The sequence below is a fragment of the Ictidomys tridecemlineatus genome, chromosome 4 (genome assembly GCF_052094955.1).
Source record: "Ictidomys tridecemlineatus isolate mIctTri1 chromosome 4, mIctTri1.hap1, whole genome shotgun sequence".
Lineage (NCBI taxonomy): Eukaryota > Metazoa > Chordata > Mammalia > Rodentia > Sciuridae > Ictidomys > Ictidomys tridecemlineatus.
Window position 1 is genome coordinate 37,784,506 of NC_135480.1, and position 23,909 is coordinate 37,808,414.

Below are 23,909 nucleotides of genomic sequence, written 5' to 3' on the forward strand. Positions count from 1 at the left end.
ATTTGGGATCATTCCAGTCAAATTGCATTCCTCCATGTTACAGGTTTTTGCAAAATATTAATTTCTGTTGGACTTCACTAACTTTATTTTGCAAGATCAGGTACTTCAAAGAAATCTAAAATAAGTCACCAATGAATTCATAACAAATTATCAGCATTGCTTAAATTCTTTAAGATGAAAAATTACATAGTGATTAGAGGTGTAGTTTCAAGCTACTTGCATCCATCCTCCAGCAGAGAGTCCTCAATTCACAGTGTTATTATGACAATGATTTAATTTTTTATGTCATGGGCCACTTTGTCAATATAAAATAAATGTGTTAAAAATACTGGTTCTTTGGCTCTTTTCTTTCAGAAAATCATTTTTTGTCCATCTTGCAATTTCCCTTAGATACCAAAAGGTATAGCCAAAAAGATGGTATAATAAATTTATTTTTGAACGTGGCATGCCATCTCTTCAGTTCATATTAGGCAAGGCACTTCTACACATTTCTAATGATTTATACATTCCCCTAGGTTGAACTGCATATAGAAAATTTCTACTCGGCATTAGAAATTTCTGGGAAAAAAAGTGATATATTTCCTGAAGGGGAATTATCAATCACCATGTGTCTGAATCAACCTCTTAGTCAGACAAGGCAGTTTAGAGAAAAGACAAGGTGGTTTAGTGGACAGTATGTATTTATTAATTCCGAAACTTATACCTCACTGTTGAAAAAACCAAGTCAATTCATTCTGGTATTTTGTAACACAATTTTTTAACATCCTAACATTTGTTTATTAACATTTGTGAGGCAATAAATTTGAATCATGTATTTTGCCCATAGGCATTTCTAAAATGAGAGAAAGGAAAGTTATAACTAAATACTTAGGATTGTCCTTTAAATTAGCTCTGAAAGAAGCCCAGAGTAGGAAGACCTTGTCTTTATACACAGAAAGTGTCTTATTCAAGTACAGTGAGAATATTCATGGCAAATGCAGTAGTGAGTAGAGGAAAGATTCTTTGAGAAATGTCCAATGTTGTTTGCTGACAAGCATTGTAATCAATTCCCTTATTAAAACTATAGCAATAGCATTAGTTTCTTGTTCCAAAACTGATAGGTGAATGTCCAAAAATTGAAGAGTGTGTGACAAAATAGTTCTCACACTGAACCTATGTCCCAGTTACTGCTTTATTAACACTGTAGTTCTTCATAATCAAAACTTTTTAGAGCATTTGCCCAGGAAAACCAAATGAAACTATTGACACAAGGCAACAGTTATTTGGAACTCTTTCTTTGGAGAAATAATCTGCAGCAGTTAGATAATTGGAATATTTTTAAAGCATTAATACCCTAGAAATAGATTAATAAAAAACCTTACTCATAAGAGAAAACAATAAAAACAATTTGAAATAACAATTTTCAAAGATTTGAGGAATTACCTTCTAACATGGAGCAGAGAAGGAGATAATTTACTATTTTCTGTGACATCAAACCCAAAGGGATTTAATCTATTTTTCAAATCTCATTGAATGAAAAGGTCCTCAAGTGCAATGATTATTCTGTCAAGCCAAAGGTTTTTCTTTTTTTCTTTTCAAAGATTATAAAAATTACACTTGAAAATATACACTTCTGTGTCTTGCCAATGTAGAAGACTATTTGTGTGCATGTATGATTCATTTATTCAAAGAAAATAAATATTTCCATTCTATGCTCACAGGAAATAATCTTTCAATCACTTTCTTTCTCTGCTTTTGAATATTATTCTAAGGCATGCTTTATCAGCCAGACTTTTTGTTAAGTGAGTTAGTTTTAGAAATGAAAGCTTCAGAAAAATATAGAGAAAAATTGAACTAACCAGCTTGTAAACATGTTTCACAGTCAGGGGACTCTCTGACTCTACACATAGTGTGGTTGTGACTTTTCATATTGTTATACAGATAATCCACATGACTTCCACACAAAGAAGGGAGATTTGTCCTTCTTTTGATCTCTGAGGTCTATTTGATAGATTTCCTGTGTGTGTCCTGTGTGTGTGTGTGTGTGTGTGTGTGTGTGTGTGTGTGTGTGTGTGTTAGCGCGGGGTGTTAGTATCTCTTTCCATTTTTAGTGCCATATTGATTTTCCCTTAGGGGAACTCAATGTTATATAGCATTTTGGAGGAGAATGCTACCCATTCAGATTTACATCTTCTTATTTCTGTACGAAGAAAGAGGACACGATTCTGTTATAATCTGGGTCAGAAATGTGTTTCATGAATAGATTTTAATCATGTACAGAGAAATACAAAATAGAATAAACTTTACTTTTAATGGTACCAGCATAACTAGTCTATTCCTCTATAATATTGCAAATTACAAAGTCCCTGCCTGTCTCAAAACTCAGGAATGTAGTCTTCATTCACAAATAATCTAGTTCACATAAATTATATAGTATACATAATTTCAATTATTAATATTTTAAATATATGTAGAATATTTCAAAGAAAATCATCTCTCAGTGATATATATTATATAGCTTATTATACTGATAAGAATGATCTAGGATCATTGATTAGTCAACCCTTATTAGTGGAAGATATATTCTAAGACTTCCACTGGTTGACTGAATCCAAGGATAGTACTGTACTCTATATGTACTATGTATTTTCCTATATAAAATTATTTGATTAAGTTCAATATATAAATCTGATTCAGTAAGGGATTAACAAAAATAACTATAATAAAGTAGAGCAATTGTGATATTATGCTACAATAAAATTTAAAACTTGTGATTTAATTATTTCAGTAATTTTTCAATAAATATTTTCATATCTCAGTTTACCTCAGGTAAATGAAACTGTGAAAAGTAAAGTTGTGGATAAAATGAAACCACTGTATATATTCTATTCCTAATTATAATTTTCTTATAATAAACACAAGTCCAAACACTACATAAACCCTTATTTCTTTAATGCATGATATGATCACCTCAGCTCACTTATATTCTGTAGAATAAAAAAAATCCCTACCCATTCTTTGGGATTCTGATAGGTGGTTCCACCATTACCTTTCACATCCTAAATTATTTTGCAATTAATATTTAAAAGAAATATTAATCATGCAATACAAGTAATAAGGACCACAAACATGAACTATTAAATTGCATTAAATATTATTTTTAACATAGCAATATTGGCTGTGAAAGCATGAAATGGATCAGAGAATTAATATTAAAGGAATACCCTGAGGAAGAAAATAGCTCTGAAGTAGCAGATTTGGGAGGAACAGTGACAGAGACTATGGTTTCATCCAAAATTAGAGTAAAAACTTGCAAATATAAACCACACAGAGAGAAAATTGAAGTAGGATAACAATCTGGAAATTGGGACAAAGGCCAAGAAGAAATTTAAGACACTATGATCACCTAGGGAATAAGACTGTACATTTGTGAAGATGATAAGCATGGAAGATGTGTGGCTGGTGAGGAATGTCCTATCTCTGCCCACTGTGAATTATAAAAATGTAGTTTTAATACCACATTGAGACAAAGTTAATATATAATAAATGCATCCTTATTATGTGTGTAGTGAGGTTTTTTTTTTTGTACTGGAGTCATATAACCATCATCATAGTAAAGAAAACTAAAAGGAATATACCTATTATCCCCAAAATGTTTTCATGAGCTTTTTCCAACGCTTTCTACAATTTTAGTCAGAGTAACTACTATTCTCCAATATCATTACGATTACACTTGTCTTTTCTAGGATCATATAGTATTCCACTATGTATGGTTTTCTTTTACTGAGCAGGTGTTTAAAATTCTTTCATGGATGTACATATGGAAATGGACTTGCTTGCCCTTCACTAGTTGATGTATATTTGGAATTTGGGTTGTTTTCCAATTTTGGGAAATTGTGAAAATAGCTACTGTAAAATAGTCATGTGTAGGTTTTGGAGTTTACAAATATTTTAGGGTAGAATTTATGGATTGAAGATTAAACTTTCCAAAATTATTTCACCATTGTGTATTCCTTAAAGCAATATTAATATCTATATATGTATATTAATATGTATATATATTCCAAGTTATTTATATACTTGCTAGCACATACTATTTTAAAACTTTTAATTCATTTATTTTAATATTTATTTTTTAGGTGTAGATGTACACAACACAAAACCTTTATTTTTATGTGGTGCTTAGGATCCAACCTGGGCCCTGCCCCTGCTAGGCAAGCACTCTACCGCTGAGAAACAATCCCAGCCCTTAAATCTTTTAAATTTTAAATCTTATCATTTCATTGAATGTGAAGAGCTATCACATTGATCATATTGCAGTTTCCATTGGATTTTCCAGGTGACTAATGACTTGAGTATCTTTTCATATGGTTGTCATCAACGTGGCTTCTTTTGGGTGAGTGTGTGTATTTTATTTTTAATATTTTATTTTTAATTTATAAATGATAATCATTTATATTTTGACATTATGGAAGTAGAGTAGAATGGTGGTTACCAAATCATGGTTGCTGTAGCCTATGGGAAAATATTGGTCCAGAGCTTCAAAGTTTCATTTGAAGAGGAAGAATGTGTTTTTGAGATTTATTACATGGCATGTTAATTATAGATAATAATGCATAATTTATTTCAAAATCATTTAAAGTAAATATTAGATATTATAACAAAAAATTATACTTGTATGAGGTGATATATGTGTTAGCTTGGATTATTTCATGATAAGAACACATATGAAAACACCACATTGCATTCCACTGATATACCTACTTGTATGAAATCTATATGTAAATATATTGGTCGAATTTTGGATGGGTATATTTTGCTGACATTATTGCATAGATATAGTGTTTGCATATTTTTATAAAATAATACTTTTTAAATATACACATTTCTAAGTTTATACACTGTTGGCTTGCTTTTTAAATTTATTAACAATATTTTTTGAAAGACAAAAATTTTCAAGTTAAATTGATGTAGCATTTTTTGTGTCTTAAGAAAGTTTCTTACATCCACGTTTCAAATTATTTTGTATGTATTCAATCTAAATTTTTATTTTCTAGATTTTTATATTTAGGTCTATGATATATATTACTAACTTATGGTATAAGGCAAAACTTTAGGTCATTTGGAAAAAATTTAAATATGATTATGTAACTTTTATGATTTTTGGGGGGATTATTTACCTCATTGGATTAACTTTTATGATGTGTTTGAAAGAAAAATTGAATGCAGATATAAAAACTGAAATCTTTTCCATTGGCTTATATGTCTGATCTTCTGTCTATACTATTACTTCTAATTCCTTTAGTTTTATAATGACTATTGAAACCAGGTAGTGTGATTACAAAATCTTTAGTCTTCTTTTAAAAAAGTACTTTCAGTTCTTTTCATTTTCATAAAATATTTAAAATCATCTTCTAAAATTCTCTAACCAAATATATAGTTTATTTTATTTTTTTTTCTTGAGACAGAGTGTGACCTCTGTTACTCACTTCTGCTTTTTATTTATTTTTTAATACCAGGGAGTAAACTCAGGGGTACTCCACCATTGAGCCACATCCCCAGTCCTATTTTTTATTTTATTTAGAGGCAGGGTCTCACTGAGTTGTTTAGTACCTCATCATTTCTGAGGCTGGCTTTGAACCCACAATTCTTTTGTCTCACTCAGCCTACTGAGTTGCTGGGATTATAGGCTTGTGCCACCACACTTGGCTCTTCTGCTCTTTGTTTTAATCAATAATACATGACAATAGAATGCATTTATGTACTTTGATATACCATAAATAGATGGGATATAATTTCTCATTTTTTTGAGTGTACATGTTGCAGAATCATATTGATCATACAGTCACATATATGCATCCAGTAATAATGTCTGTTTCATTCTACTATCTTTCCTATCCCCACATCCTCTGTCTGCCCCTCCCATCCCTTACCTCTACCTAATCTGTGATAATGCTATTCTTCCCTATTGGCATCCCTCTTATTGTGAATTAGTATCCACATATTAGAGAAAACATTTGGCCTTGGTTTTGTGGGATTGGCTTATTTCACTTAGCATGATATTCTCCAACTCCAACCATTTTCTGGCAAATTCCATAATTTTACTCTTCTTTAACTGAGTAATATTCCACTGAATATATATACCACAATTTCTTTATCCATTCATCTTGCTATCCAACAGATACAAGGAAAAATTTCTCAGATTATTGTGAAAGGAACTGAATCCTCTTAACAAGTTTGGAAGAGAATTCTTTGTCAATCAAACCTAACCTGTTGATGTCTGAACCTAGATTTGATACTTTCAGCTTTGTGTAGGAGCCAAAACCAGAGGTTAGAATTCCTAGAAATTCTTTTTTAAAGGGATAATATATTATTCTTCTGTTTTACATAATGAAAATAATACAGATGAAAATTTTAAAGCAAAATAGATAATCATGTTTCAGGAAAACATAAATAATAAAGTAGCAAAATGAGATGAGACATATAAATGTAAGCAAAGGGAGAATATGGCATATTAAAAATGAAAAGAAAGCTTGCATTGTTAAAGATATTATAAAGTATGCATTTAAATATTCTCACTATTTCCCTTTTATCAGTAGTCATGAAGCTAATGAGTGGCAGACCCAGCTATCAGGGCCAGGCTGGTCTCAAAGACATTAGCTTTCTAGAACATCAAGTTTGGCCTGACAGCTATCTCCAGATTAGTCTTCAATATATAATTTATACATTATGTACATAACTTTAGTTTCTGATATCTTCTCCATTCTTATCTTAAAAGTTGCTGTGTGAATAAAAACAAGTGAGGTAGGGCATTTGCATGTGTTTAGAAAACTATATAGCCATCTAAATTTATAAAGGATTACAAAAATAATAAAAAATTTTAAAATATTTAACTTATACATAAAATGGTTGTTTTTTCAGAAGTCGTGGTTAAGTCTATTCTGGGGAGAGCAGACTATTAAAACATCAAGAGTTGGCTTCGAAAAATTTAGTTTATTATTTATTGGAAGTTCAGTTTGTTCTTTATGATGTTCTGTTTTGTGGACTTTGCTTTTCCTTAAAAAAAAAAAAAAGCTGTTTGGCATCTTGAATCACTTTCTCAACTACAGAATGAAGCTAACTTGGAAACTCATTTCTAATGTAAATTGCAAATTAATATGCTCAAGAATAGACGTTTACATTATAACCATATTTTATTCACTTTGGCTAATTAAAACTAAATCAGTGGTAGGAATATATATTAAGTGTTAAATTTGACTCAATTTAATCATTTCTTTATTCATTACAATATATCATGTTGCTTAGCCAATATTTCATAATACAATATTACAGAAGGAGAGTTAGGCAATGGTTTTACTGCCCACCTGGGTCCTCTGCAGCTTTCTGACATTTGACACTATGGCATCAGGGATCACTGTGAATGCTACATAGATTGATCATTTCTAACTGGAGAGGTCACTGCAGTGCTCTAAAACTTTGATAAATTCTTCAAATGTATTTGGAGTAATTTTATAATAGAGGGAGAGCCCTTTGACAGACCATCTATTTTCAAGTCTGAAAACACTTCATGAATGACAGCACCTGTGTCTAGAAATGAGAATAAATTCTAAAGACTTCTTTCCCTTCATTAACTTTCATATCTTCCTTGCATCTCATTCTGATAGTAACAACTGTTGGAGAAAATAGTTTAACTTCCTTACCCTACAGTTGTGTTCACTACAATTTTAAACATATAAACACTATATCCTGGAAAAATCACATTTACTGTGAAGAAACAGATCTCAGAACGCAGGAAACTATATTCAAGTTCTACAAGTGTCTGTCATTGACCTTTTACATTTATTCATCCATTTGAAAAAAAAAGAAAATAGTTATCAATAAAATAGTGACACAAAAATGTAATCCCACTGATCTGAGAGACTGAAGTAGGAGGATTAAAATTTAGAGGCCAGAATCAACAACATAGGGATATACCATATCAAAAGAACAAGGGGAGGGGATAGTTTCAATGGTTAAAAGATCCCGAGTTCAATCCTCAGTACTGTCAAAATGAATGTTATCAAAATAAACTACAAACAGATTATTCTATTTTACCTGAGCAAGTGCTGTACATCATACATAGATATTAAATAAGTGTTCTAAAAGAAAAGAGAGCAGGGTGTTAGTAGATCAAAGAACGGGCAGCTCCTCTAATTGGGAGACACAAAGAATGGTTGCTTGAATTGAAATTTTATGGAAGTTTAGTGGATTAGACAAAGGGCAATGAAGGAAAGAAAGAAGAGATAGGAATAGAAAAGACAGTGGAATGAATCAGACATAACTTTCCTGTGTTCATATATAACAGTGAAACTCCACATCATGTACAAGGACAAGAAATAAGATCCTAATTAGAATAAGTAATACTCCATGTATATATAATATTTCAAAAATACACTCTATTGTCATAGATATCTAAAAAGTACTAAATAAAACAATAAAAATAAAATAAAATAATAAAAAGAAATGTTACAGAGATCTTCAGGAAGGGTTAGAAGTAATCAGCTGCAGGAGGATCCAGAACTGTTCTTGGTGAAAATGGTGTGTGCAAATATGAAATAATGTCACCACAGGATAACCTGGAATCTTATGAGTTCCAACGTAAGCACAAAGGAACTAAGCATAATTGCCAAATTTGTATTATCTAATGGATGTGGGATATCTATATACAATGTCAACTTGAAGTATCTTGAGTGACTTTTTCTATAAAAATATTCTTCCATAAAAAATATTCATTTTTTCAATTAATAATTAACATAATGATCATTTATCTCACATCACATATTGTTCTGAGTAAATAATTAAATAATGGATCAGATGTACAAAGGCCCTGCCTCGTGGAGCATCCATTTTGACAGTGAGAGACACAGTATCAAACTAATATTCAGTATAGTTAGTTGTAATGAATCCAGTGGACCCTCAGGGAATTCAGAGAAATTCAAACTTGCTTTTCTGGTTATAACTTGGTTTATTCTTACTTAGAGGGAGAAATCACTGAAATTTTTGGAAGAATCCATTGTTTAATTGTGTTCGAGTATATTTATTTGTATTTTATTTTTAATGGTTTCATTGGTCCATCATAATTATACATCACAGGGTGATTCATTATGAATATTTTCATGTATTCATACAGGCACATAACATAATTTGATTGTTCTCATTCCCAGACTTTCCCTCTTCCTTCCTCTCCTTTCTAAGTTCCTATACTCTACTCTTCTCCCTTCTACTTTTTCTTATATCCTTTTCTTATTCCTTTTTTCTCTCCATGTTAAAACACACACACACACACACACACACACACACACACACAGCTATTTCTCAAAGGAAAGACTTATTACTAATGTAAAATTTTATAAAGTTAGTTGATCTTTTTAATAATGATGTGCAATGAAGAAAATAAATAAAAGGGAACCATGAACCCAGCATTTTGATAAGCATTGTGAATTGAATGAATGAATAAATAAATAAATTTCCTTGGTTAGAATATTAAAATGGTACAATTATAAATGCAAAGTGAAAGTGGTCCTATCATATTTTAGTTTTTTCTTGCTAAATGCAACCACCCTTTAATTACTTTTTAGAAGCATCCAAGTGCATATATTCACATACATACTTCTCTTTATATATCCCTCTCTGATACATAGTCAGATCATCACTCAATTTTTTGAACAAAATAGATCATATTTCATGAGTAAAATTTTCCTTTTGAATTTTTTTTATGAAAAATATATGTTGAAAAACATTATATCTGAAAGTATACAGAAAAAACTGCATGGTGATAAAAATTAAATAGAATTTTTATATAGTCCAAAAATTCCACTTCTGGGAATAGACCCAAAAGAGTTCAAAGTAAGTACTGAATCTGATGTTTGTGAACTAAGCTCATAACAGAATTATTCACAAAAGCCCAAAGATAGAAATTATCCAAGCATCCATTAATAGATCAATTGAAAAAGAAAATAGGTTATATACATACAATAAAATAATATTCAGTTTCAAAAATAAATCAAAATCTGATACATGCTGCAGAATAGACGAATCTGAAATATATTATTTTAACTGAAATATATCAGATACTAAAGGACAAATGCTATGTGAATCCACTTCTAAGAGGTACCTACAAAAGGAAAGTGGAGTAGTTACCTGGCACTTCAGGGAGGAAGGAAGAGGCAATTACAATTTACAGTTATGTATGTTTTGATGCTGTTTTAAAAGAGAAAATGTGCAGCTCTATCTCAGTGATTTCAATACCCACATGCTGGGTATTGAAAAACCTCATCCATTGTGAGGTTTCATCATGCATCATTAAACTGCCCTTTCTGGTCAGTATTTTCATTTTTTTCTATTGATAGGGAAATGGAAACAAAGCTACCATAATAATTCTGGTACACATTTCCTTTTTGGAGGGTGGTGTGGGAGCTCAACTCAGGGCCACTCAAATACACGTGTCCTTTTGAGAGTCAAAGAATACATATGAAGTATATATTCCATCTGTGAAGACAAGAGTTGATAAACATTAAGAATTTAAATTTTGATATAGAAAACTCTTCCAGACAGAATGTATCAGATTTACTCTGGGAAAGTTCGTTTTTCCTATCTCCTGATGTAGATGCAAATATTTAAAGTATTGTCAATATAAAATAAAATTATGACTGCTTTTGTGTTTAAGAATACATAAGATAGGGCGTGAGGGGTGTGTGTGGGTGGGTGTCCGTGCGTGTGCACTTGTGTTATTTGTTGGGAACTGCCATAACAAAATACAGCCACTCTGTAGCTTAAACATAAAAGTTCATTTACTTATAATTTTGGTGGTTGGAATTCCGAGATCAGGGTGCCATCATAGTCAGTTTTAAGTGAAGACATTCTTCTGGCCTTGCAGATGGCTGTGATATACTACTCCACATGGCAGAGAAGGCAAGCTTCCTATAAAGTCATATCATCAGGAGGGCCCCACTCTCCTTGCCCCATTATTTCTCCTAACAACTCAAAGATATGATATTATGAGATATGAATCTCAAAAAATGATATTACTTAATTCTGTGTGATAAGTGACTTGGATAAAATGTTTTAGTCAGTTTTTTCACTGTTGTGACAAAACAATTTTAGAGGAGGAAAAGTTAACTTGGTATTCAGTTTCAGAGGTCTCAGTTCATAGATGGCTGACTATTTCTCAGGGCCCAAAGTAAGCAGGACACTGTAGTGAGGAGTATGGTAAAGGAAAACAGCTCAGGACATGACTTTAGGAAGCGGAGAGTCGTTCGTATCACTACTGACAAAATATATATCCCAAAGTCCCGTTCCCAATGACCCATATCCTTCAACCACACACTGTCTGCTCATAGTTACCAGCCAGTTAATCCCTGTCAGGGGATTAATGCGCTGATTAGATTAAGGCTCTCATGATACAATCATTTCACCTCTAAACTTTCTTGCATTGTCTCACACATGAGCTTTTTGGGTACACCCAATATCTAAACCATAACATTTGACCCTAGCCACCCACCTAGAGGTCCTGTCTATCTGAAAATCCAAAATACATTTAGCACATTTCCAAGAGCTGTCATAGTGTCAACAATTTTAATATTGTCCGAAAGTCCAACTCTTATGTCTCCTTTGAGACCCAAGGCAAATTCTCAGTGTGAGCCTGTGTAACAATCAAAAGCAAGATAACATATATCTAACATAAAATGCTACATGGTAAACTTGTCCATACCAAACAGAAGAAACATGGGCATAGAAAAAAAAGGATGGGACCAAAGCAAGACTGAAATCCAGCTGGGCAAAAAAGTTTTTTAGCTGCATGTTCAGTATCTGGGACAAATGGCATCCTGAAACTCTTTGCAAAGATCTTATGTGGCTCTGCCCCTATGGTGTTATTGGTTTCGGCCCACAAGGCATCTCTCTTGGCTTGTCTCTGCTCAATTTCTGCAGCTTTCCTTGGCAGATGGCCCACATTACTGTCATTTCTTAATCTCTGGGGTCTCCATTGTAGCTAAGGCTTTTTACTCACATCTCCATGCATGCCCTCTCCAGGCTGCTGATGCAAGATCAAAAGACAGGCAAGTAGTGTACAGGACTGGGTCAAGTAGGACAAATGGAGGCTGATTCAAAGGAAATAGAATTTTAATACCTTCAGGACACATACCCTTCTCCTCACCAGAGGCCAAGGTCACCTGCCTTCAGGGAAGTGTTCCTCCCAGCAAGGAGTTGTTAATGAGTAACCCCTGCATGACTCCCTTTCTATTTTTCTTTGCAGATGTGAAAAATAGGGAGAGACAGCCCCTAGAAGGCTCCTTTTGGGAGGAGGCAAGAAAAGAAAGAAACCAAGAAACTGTAAGAGGACAAGTTACACCCCTTCCATGGATACCAGCTCTGGGTCCACTTCTCCCTGACCCCAGGAGTCTGTCTCTGTTCTATCAGTTAAATAAAACTTCTTTCCTGTGATTGCCTTGTTGTTTCTTTCAATATCCACATGGGGGAAGAGGACCCGATCCTGATTTTCAAGACCAGTATCACTGCCATCAGGGACTATGATGCTGCTGCACTTTTCCTGGCCTCCAAAACCTTGCTTTTAAATCTTGATGAAAGCCTACTTGACCCCTTAATTCTAGCATCCTGCATTTCTGCAGAACCAGCACTACATGGTTGAAGCTCAGGTTTGCACAAACTTCAACAGTAGTCAAGCCTCCAGGGACTCTGGCTGCAGAAACTTCTGAATGTCTGGGTGGCTGAGCATGGTAAAATAATAATAATAATAATCATCATCATCAATCAATCAATCAACCAATCCTTCCTAGGGTTCCCTGTGCAACTAGGGTGGTGCCCCACTGATCTCTGCTTAAAGGATTTTGTACTTTTACATCCTACAGCCTGAGATGGGTATAGACTTGCCAATTCCTGAGATGTCCTCAATACATCTTTCCAATTAATTCTGGGTGAAGCAATTAGCATTTCTTTAGTGATTGCAATGTATTTAACAACCACAATGTCCTTAGCTCAAATTTTACTTGCAGTTTTCTGGCCAAACTGCCAATTTTGTTGCCAATATATATATGCCAATATATATATGCCAATATATACACACACACATACATACATACATATACATATATATAATATTTACACTAGTTTTATAGACAACTGTCCCATTTCATTCCATGGAACCCTAGCCCAAAAGATGAGGGGTGGGAGGTCCAAGGGAGAGACATTTTGTGTCTATACACCCAGACAGCTTCCTTCCCCCAACTACAATATGTCCAATTTCAAGTGCATCGAATAGGGAGAAAGCCACTCATTTCCATTCCAAACAAGTCTCCTTTGGGAATTCCTGCCCTGAAGTTAGGACAGTATCCGAGCTCCAGGAGAACAGACTGAGGACGCTGAGCCTCAGTTCACAAGTAATGCTGTCATTTTCAAGTTGCAGACTAGGAAAGTCAGGGCTCTCCCGATTTGGGAAAACCCCTTATTGCTGGGTCTCTGGCCGCACACAGTTCCTTGCACTCCTGACAATAAAAGAAGTCAGGGACACTGGTCTTCTTAATCTTAGCAGGAGAGGTGGGTCCATGTCCCACACAGACTGCACTCAATCATGGGCCACCCTGCAAAGAGCTTCCAGCAGTAACAAATGATCACATCCCATGAGTCACCACCTGATTCTACCCTGATGTCTTCATCCATGGCTCACATCTCGCCTTCACTGGAGCTGGCATCCCTATCTTGGTTCTTTCAGTGCTGGCCACCTCCTTGCTTTCATTGTCAGTGTGAGGGGCTCCTTCAGGTGCACTGAGACAGGAGGTCTAGGTGCCTCAGGGGGTTTGGGGAGCACAGGGGCTGGGGTTTCACCCCCTACCACTGCTGCCATCTCTTCCTCTTTCTTCTCTTCTTCTTCCTCCTCCTCCTCCTGTTCAGAGTCTGTATCACTGAGGGAGGGGTACCTGGGGAGGGCCAGGAGGTGGGAATCTTTTCTCCCCCCACCTGCCCCTGCTCAGCCTTTTACAAGTTCCATTTCTTGCTCTTCTTAATTCAAGACTTCTTTTCCCCATCCCCAGGACTTGGCAGAGGCCTCTGAAGCACCCCCAAACCAGCCCCACCTCCTGGCCCCAACTTTCAGTTCTTTTGGTCCTTCTTTCGAGGCTGAGAGAGATCTCCCTGGGAAAGGCACACTGTGGGGAGAGCAGCAGGGTACCAGGAGGTTTGTGTCAGAGATAGGGGTGACCATGGAGATGCCACTTTGGGCCCATGAAAATCAAAGAGAGAGTCCTTGAGCTTCATTTTCTCAAGCAGGGTGGACTATCAAGAGCCTGCATACGTGAGAAGGTGGACCTTGGGGGTCTAGGCTGAGTGCTACCTGCTTGCACTGCCCTTCTCTTAGTTGATTTTGCTTTTATTAACCAAGGTATGGATGGTTCAAAGATCAGAGGGGCTGAGTCCTGGCCATCATTGTCTGCAGCACTCTCACCACGCAATGGAGAACTGGAGTCAGAGGCTGGCCATTGCCTTACCAGTTTTATGTATCATTTTAGGTAGGTTCCTCCTGTAAGTATTAATACAATCCCAACTCAAGGTAGTTGTTCTCCTGTCTCTAACTCTTTGCTGGGTGGGGGGGGAGGTGGGGGGGCGGGGAATGTAACTAACATAGGCCAAAACAAAACTACAGAATTTGTTGAAATCCTCAATTGTTCTCTGATGTTTCTCTGGTAGCTTCCGGACTGGGCTCTGCCATGGCTTTCAGCATTGACCCCTCCCCTCCTCCTGGTGTGGTGACCCCCTCCCCTGAGCCGGAGATCCTGGTGCCACCTCTGGTGGTACTCCTACTTACCTTGCTCCACAGAAGTGTCTGCTTCAGCTGAGATTCCCTGCCAGCAATATTTATACCACATGTCAAGTAATTTCCTTCACAAGATTAATCACATTGAAATTCAGTCTCACAGAAAATCTCAGAGCACAGACAAAATGTAGAACACTTCTTAACTAGAACATAGCATGAATGGCCTCTATTCCAATTTTCAATAGAATCCCTATTTTCCTCTGAAACCTCATGAGCCCAGTCTTTACAATCTGCAGTCCTATTAGTTTTCTGATCTTCTGAGCTCCCACTAGAATTTGCCATTAAGCTCTGCCTACAACATTTTAAATCTTTTTCAACTTAGAGCTTTTCAAATTTCCTCCCATAAATTCCCCAAATCTCAAAAAGTTTCTGAATCATGTGGTCATAGCAATGATGCCATTTCTAGGTGCCATTTTTATTTAGCCAGCATTTTCACTGCTGTTGACCAAAAGCCCTGACAACAACTTTAGAGGAGGAAAAGTTTTTTATCACTCATGGTTTCAGAGATCTTAGTCCATAAATGACTACATTTCTCAGGGCCTATGATAAAGCAGGGCATTATGGAAAAGAGTGTGGTGGGAGGAAGCAGCTTAGGGCATGACACCAGAAAGCAGAGAGAGAGAATATTCTGCCTCTCCCACTGCCTAAGTATATACCCCAAGGTATGTCCCAATGACTCATCACCTTCAACCACTCAGATAATCCCTTTAAGGTAGTTAATGTACAGATTAGGTTAAGTCTTTAATAACCCAATCATTTTACCTCTAAAATGTCTTGCATTGTCTCACATATGAGCTTTTGGGAAACCCTTAATATCTAAACTATAACAATATAATATTTCCTTAATGAGTGAACTCACATCAAATAGAACAAAGGAGATAATTGATAACAATACTTACCTATGTATAGCATTTATTTCTTTTAATCTGTGAACTTAATTTTTAATGTGAGTATATATATATATATATGTGTCTATTGTGCATAAAATAGTGTATTATTATATCTTTTTATTCTTTTTTTAAATAGAAAGGATATCAATTTTTTCCTTTCTTTTTGAATCCAGTGACTAATGAACTCACATTAATTCTCATTTCTTTTAGTGATTTTTTCAGTTTTCCTGGTATATAGTTTTGTTTTTAGATGTGTGTTTATTCTCCAGTGCTCTACTAGTTAGAGAGAATTCAGAAGGGATAGACATAGTAATAGAAACACAAGTCTTCTGAAATCATTTACTATAAATATAAGTGGAAAATATGACATTTAAATGTGCAAATATATCATTTTCATCCTGGATAACAGAAAATAAATATTGTATAAAAGCCACTTCTTCCCTAAGAAGCCTATAATTTGATTTATGTTAAGACAATTAAAATCTCAATGAAATGACTTAGGAAATTAAAAAAAATAATTTAGCTAGGAAAGTATAAAAATGAGGTCTGGAAATTAATCAACCAATTTTGTGTGCATTGATTATTCAGCAATTTCCAGGTACAGTTATTATTTATTGGAGAAAAAAGCTATTACTTTACATTAAGTCTATAAACAACAATGGCTAAATATGTAATAATGAAGCCAGAGAGCAGTAACTGATCTCAGGTTAGTCAAGCACTGGTTTTTTTTAGAGAGAGAGAGAGAGAGAGAATTTTTTTAATATTTATTTTTTAGTTTTCAGTGGACACAACATCTTTATTTTATTTGTATGTGGTGCTGAGGATCAAACCCAGCACCCAATGCATGCCATGCGAGTGCACTACGACTTGAGCCACATCCCCAGCCCTAGTCAAGCACTTTTTAATATAAAAAGATAGGAGCAATTAATAAAGCAATTGAGATATTTCAGTTAACACAGAAGTAATTAACAAATCAATTAAGATGTTTCACTTAATATATTATAAAATGTGCAAAAACATATTCATCAAAAATAGAAGTATAATTAAAAGAAAATGCTAACGGGCATAATTTCAACATATGTAAAAGGTAACTGGAGACTTAATAGGTAATGATTACTCTATTCATCAAATATTTGTAGACTATAAATTACAGATAATTACAAGCTAGAGTAAGAAAGAAATTTTTGATGCAAAGGAGAGTAATTGAAAACACATTCAGATAAAGAAGTCTAGGAAGATCTCTATGCTGATGACATTTTAGCTAGTGGGAATATTTAGGCTAAGTTCTGAATAAAGAGATCAAACAATAAATTCATTACACAGACGGGAGCATGTACAATGGCTCAGATATACAAAAGGAAAGTAGAGCATGGTAGGTGGAGGACAGTGAATTAAGAGTTATTTTAGATAACATTAAAAGGACAGACAGAAATAGGCACTCCAGGGAATATGTGGATTAGAGTGAAGTTTGTATCTTATTCAGAAATCATCAAAAATCCCTAGAAGCACTTTAGGTCAGTGTGTACATGGTAGGATTTGCCTTTTTTAAAATGCATAACTATTCAGAATGGATTGATCAAAAGTTTACTGGAAACAATTTGTCTGTATGTATCAAGATTCTGGAAGCAATTGCCATCCATGGACTAGAAATTATCTTTTCCAAAATCTAGGAATATATTTAGAAGTGTACATGATTAAAGATTCTTGAAGAATTTCCCAGTCTATGTTTTTATACTAGAAAAAAATAAAATCCTAGTAACAGGAAAATGAATAGGGACATAGAGCATCTGAGAAGCATTGTGATACATATTTAAAGGGACAGGAACATACTAATGAACATGTATATGCACATACATATGTCTTTCTTTCTCTAGTATTCACATGGGCATACACATAAAGATTTTCATATCTTTGAAAAAACTATTTTCATGGATAATGGGTTTTATGCTAATATAAGAAAATATTATTTTATTTGGTTAGTTTAATCCAAATTTCAAAGAGAATCATTAGAATCGTGACTTCTATCATTTCGTTCACTCCTTCATGACTGCATTGTTCAGAGCTATAAACTTAATTACATGAAAATATATGCTTTGATTTATATGCTATAGTTTAATTGAAAACAAATCTACCTACATGTGTGTTATTATAAGCTTGTTTGACCTATAAATTGTATATTTAACATTGTATTGATTTATAGAGGTTGCACACCATATATTTTCCCTGGTATATCTTATTTGAAGTAGTAATATTGTAAGGATCCGGCGAATCGTTGGAGAAAGAGAACACAAGAGACCAGCTTCATGCAATGGGCAGGAGGGAGTTTATTGAAGAGGATCCTAATTCAGCACTGAGGCTCAAGACTCACTCAGGAAGGGAGGGCGGCCCAGAGCCCCGAGCAGAGGTTCAAGCAGAGCTTAAGTACACTTTTTGGGGAGGGCGGGAGGCTTTGCATACATCAGAACAAATCATCATGAGGCGTGGGAAAATTGAACAACAACTCTAAGACGTGATTAACACATTCATTGGCGAGATCCGGTGGGACAGGGGTGATTGGTCATTCCTAAGCAGGGTACACATTCAAACTGATTGGTTCGGGCCCTGTGACAAACTGCACGGGGCCCTAGGCTAAATGGCCAGTAGGGCGTTGTCTTAACTATCTCAGGAATCTGGGTGTAACAGAGGAACTTAATAATACCTAATCTTTTACATTTTAATTCAAGCTTTCCAGCTTAGAAACTTTACCCTTTCATTTCAAAACAAAACAAAACAAAAAAGATTCTAATGAGTTAGTTCCTATTTCTGTCTACTGAATCAATAGAGGTTTATAGCTTTTCTAGATAGGCACATTTTGTGCTGGACAAAATTGATATTTCCATCATTCTTGATACAAAGATATAATGAAAAAATAGCAAAGTACATCAAAGGCTTCTATTAATTTCAATAAGGGAAACATGAAGAATTTCAAATTTTTCTCTACATTTTTTTTTTTTGCCCAAGATCCCTGTTGTCACACTAGGGATTTATCTTCTGTTTTGGTTCCTTTTTTTGAATATTTATTTATTTTTCAGTTGTAGTTGCACACAATACCTTTATTTATATGTGGTACTGAGGATCGAGCTCAGGGTCTCACACATGCTAGGCGAGAGCTCTACCATTGAGCCACAACTCCAGCCCTTGTTTTGGTTCCTTTTGATCAAAATAGTATGTAATTGAAAAAACAAAGGAGCAGTAAAAAAAAAAAAAAAAAAAAAAGAGATACCTGAAAAATTTAAAACAGGTTTTTAAGTTCACAATAGCCATGGAAGTTGATTTACAAGCATGCACATGCATGTGGGGTCAGTCAAGAGAACTGACCTTTAGATCTTGTTTTAAAGTAGTGTCTGTCACCTTAGCATGTCCCTTCCCCTCCTGAACCTGAGTTTCTTCATCTGACTTGGATCTGGGAACACCTTATCCTGTGGAATACAAAATAAGATTATTCAAGATAGTTAAATCCAAAGAGGAGCCTCTCTGCCTAGTCCTTCTATTCATACACAACTTAGTCACATTAGCAAATGAGTTAAAATTAGAGATATTTGAATGAATAATTTACTATTTATTAAAAGCTCAACATTTTTCTTTCTTATTTGTATGACAAAAATCCTTTGTTTCTTTTCATGTGTGTCATCCCTCTTTGATACTCCACTTATCATATTTTGTCAAAAACAGGAAGATCTATTATACCTTAAACAAAGACTACATCATTTGCATTATTGTAAAGTGGCAAATAGGCTCATTGAAAATCAATTTCAAGGAAATGTAACCTCTTTATCTTCCTTAATTTACCTTTAAGTGAAATTTACAATATGCTTTATGTTTTTTTACTTTGAACCAATTTTTGTTTGTGAGTATGCCTCAATTTTTTTCACTCTTGAAGTAGCTATCTACCAAACATAAAAAAGCCAAAATTAACCCTGTAAACTTTGTATTTAAGTTTTACAAAGCACATGAATATAAAGGTAATTAACGTGAAATTATCCTTGATTGATAAAAAAGTATGCATTAAAACATTCACCCAGCATCAGCTTTATTTTAATAAAAGAAACATAATTATAGGACTAGGGAAGTAAGTCAATGGTAAAGCAATTGACTACATGTGTGAAGACATGGATTTGATCCCTAGTACAGCACATTTTATATAAAAATTTATATAAAATAATAATTTTATCTTACATAAAAATTTATATTAAATAATTTATACTATATAAAATAATGATTTTATTATATAATATAAAATAGTTGCAATTATAATATATATTGGACCAGAGATATATTTATGTCACCATGGTAAATTTTCAAAAGAAAAGAAAGTAATATGTAACAAAATATATAAAGGTATTTTTATAGTCTAATTTAGAAACATAAATCCAGGAATTTATTATATGATTTTAACTCAGAAGTCCAACAATTTAATGTGGAGAAATTCTTATATAGATGCATTTTCCCTAAATGAGATATCAATATAGCACAAACAAAATTGTACAAGTTACAAAACCAATACATTAGTACAAGTAGTCATTGTATTACCAATGAATGTCAATTATTATGAAGTCACAAATAACAATGAGAGGAGTAAACTTAAAATTTCTAAAATAATAAATCAATTTAATTAAATGATTATAGGTACATAAAATCATATAAATAAGTTGTTACATTTTGGATCTGGATGTCTCCCAAAGACTCATGTATTGCAGGCTTGGTCTTTCATGCAGAAAATGTTCACAAATGGGGTAATTGAGAAGTAAATGGATCATTAGGACTTTAACTTTATTAATGGGTTAACACACTGAGGGCTTAATAATTTGAATGGACTATTGGGATGTGGTGAAAATTTCAGCAGGTGCGACTTAGTTGCAGGGAGAGAGTCCTTGGGAGCATTTCCTTGGAGACCATAGTTTCTCCTTGGTCCAATCCCCTCTCTCTCCTTCCTGGATGCCATGAGGTAAGAAGCCTTGCCCTGCCACACTCTTCCACAATGAAGTATTTCTTCATCACATGGCCAGAAAAAATAGGGTCAACCAACCATGGAATGAAGTTTCTGATACCATATGCCAAAATGTCTTTTTTTTCCTTTTACTTTTTCTTTTCTTTTAAATTGATTTTATTTTTTAAATACATGACAGAAGAACACGTTATAATTCTTATTACTCATATAAGCACAATTTTTTATATCTCTGTATATAAAGTATGTTCATACCAATTCATGTCTTCATACATGTACTTGGATAATGATGTCGATCACATCCATCATCATTGCTAACCCTCTGCCCCTTCTCTTTCCCTCCAACCCCTTTGCCCTATCTAGAGTTTGTCTATTCCTCCCATGTTCCCCCTACCTACCCAACTATGAGTCAGTCACATTATATTAGAGAAAACATTTGGCATTTGTCTTTTTGGGATTGGGTAACTTCACTTAGCATTATATTCTCCAACCCTATCAATTAACCTGCAAATGCCATGATTTTATTCTCTTTTATTGCTGAGTAATATTCCATTATGTAAAAAGTAGACCTTAATCTTCATCATGTAGAATTAGGCCCTAACTTCCTTAATGAGACTCCTATAGTGCAAGAATTAAAACCAAGAATCAATAAACGGGATGGACTCAAACTACAAAGAAGCAATCTGTGAGGTGAATAGAGATCCTATACGTTAAAAGCAAATTTTCACCTCTCACATATCAGATAGAGCAATAATCTTTAGGGTACACAAAGAACTCAAAAAGCCAAGCACCAAAAATAAATAAATAAATAAATAAACCAATCAATAAATGGGCCAAGGACCTGAACAAGCACTTCTCAGAAGAGGATATATAATCAATCAACAAATATATATATAAAAAAATTCATCACCTCTAGTTACTAGAGAAATGCAAATCAAAACTACTCTAAGATATCATCTCACTCCAGTAAGGGTGGCAGCCATTATGAAGATAAACAACAACAAGTGTTGGCGAGGATGTAGGGAAAAGGGTACACTCATACACTGCTGGTGGGACTGTAAATTGGTGCAGCCAATATGGAAAGCAGTATGGAGATTCCTTGAAAACCTGGGAATGGAACCACCATTTGACCCTTATATCCCTCTCCTCAGTCTATACCCAAAGGACTTAAAAACAGCATACTACAGGGACACAGCCACATCAATATTTACAGCAGCAGAATTCACAATAGCAGAACTGTGGGACCAACCTAGATGCCCTTCAGTAGAAGAATGAATAAAAAAAAAAAAGCGGGGGAGCCAAAAATGTCTTTCCTCCCCACAATTTATTTTCCCATGTATTTTGTCCCAGCAATGAAAAACTAGCACCTATGTGTAAACATGTGTTTCATCTTATGTTTCTGAATAGCTCGACAAATTTGCATCTTATTATTTCTATATTTATTATGAGGATTAAAGAATACATTTAAGGTACTTAAAATACTATCTTCCTGATAGCAAGTCTTCAATAAATGTTAACTATCTTTGCTACTATTTTTAACTGACTTAAGTCAGTTTGAGCATCATAGAATTTGAATATTTTGTGGTAAATGTCATGAATTTCTTATAGTAATTAGTAGGTGATTTATTGTAATATATAATCTGTTCCACTATACACTGAAATACAGAGTTACTTTCACATGATAGAAACTAATTGTTTAAAAAAATTTGTTTTAGTTGTCACTGAATCTTTATTTTATTTATATTTGGTGCTGAGAATCAAACCCAGTGCACACATGCTAGGCAAGTGCTCTACCACTGAGCTACATCTCCAGCCCACTAATGTGTTTTTTAAAGTAATAGTACAGTCACATAGTAGCAGAGAAGGTTGTTAGAAAGTTGTGACCAAAATCTTATCACTAGGTATGCTATTTTAATTAAATCAAAGTTCATCTTAAATTGCACTATAAATATAAGTATTAATTAACAGGAAGGCACATATAACAGCACGCATTTATATAATTTCTTGCAACTTGGTAGAATCTCTGTAACTCAAACAATTATTACAAAAGTAACTTTTCTTAAAAGGAATCTTTGAGGAATATTTTTAATCATAGCAGCTTGAGTGAATTTTCTGGTTAGATTAGGCAAGGAATCCTCTGTTAGATAGAAGGGCATCTGACCTATACTATGCTGTTAGCTGAAGGATTCTCCCTCAGAATATAAGCTACTAAAATCACTAGATTCTTAAATTCTTGAACCCATCTGAATACAATATGTTTGATCCAATATTACCCATATTAGAATATAATACCTATGGGGTGGGTGTCTGACCCTCAGAAATTTGGCAGGGAGAAACATTTGTGGAAGTCTCAAAATTCTAACAGGTGACTGAAGTGAAATATCAGGGACAAGCCAGTTTTCTTTTATGTGCATTTAAAAAAGACATGTAATAAGAGGCAGAGCCAAAGAGTAAGAAGGTTGATGGCCAGCCATTGTGAAAAATGAGGTGACTGGTCAACTTCTAGAAGCACAAGAAGAAAAAGTATGGATTAAATAAATTTTAGTCCATAAAATTTATTACCACTAACACTAATGGAAAAACATACTACTAACATCTCCATGGTAACTGACAAATATTGTAGGGAAGAATTTATGAGCAATAACTGAAGGTCTCACAGTTGACATGATTGAAGAGCTTTATCTTTAATTAATTGTCCCCAGGATAGAGAGGAGAACTGAGTTAACACATACAAATATTTCTCTGCCCACACTGAAATGCCATAAAATAATTCAGATTATGTATATGCTATGATCATTTTTATTAATGATGAATATTATTGTAACTATTTTATGGATCAAAATCCTATTTATCCTATTTCAGTGGGGAGAGTTTATTGTATAATACATGAAGAAATCAAACCACTGACTTGTGCATCCTAAATATGCGTGGAAATCATTCAATAAGAGTTGAATCTATGTGGAAAGTTTAGTACTGTTACCGATCTTACTGCTACTGAGCTACAAAGGAGATTTTCAGGGAGTATTCACAGGTGTTTTTGAAGTGAACTATCCTAACATTTAACTTTCCTGGACACAACAATAGCTAATGGGAAGAAGAATAAGCAAAATGGTAGAAATACCTGACAGGGGTGGTGTTTGAGGAGCTATAGATAAATACACTGATATTTCTTTATAATTAGTAAAAAAAAGAC

The 23,909-nt window shown here is 34.2% G+C and overlaps 1 pseudogene; it reads right to left on the reverse strand.

Moving 5' to 3' along the window:
* Positions 1 to 13,448: 13,448 nt before the first annotated feature.
* On the reverse strand, positions 13,449 to 14,706 carry LOC101965055 (PHD finger protein 23 pseudogene; annotated as a pseudogene).
* Between the last annotated feature and the right edge of the window lie 9,203 nt (positions 14,707 to 23,909).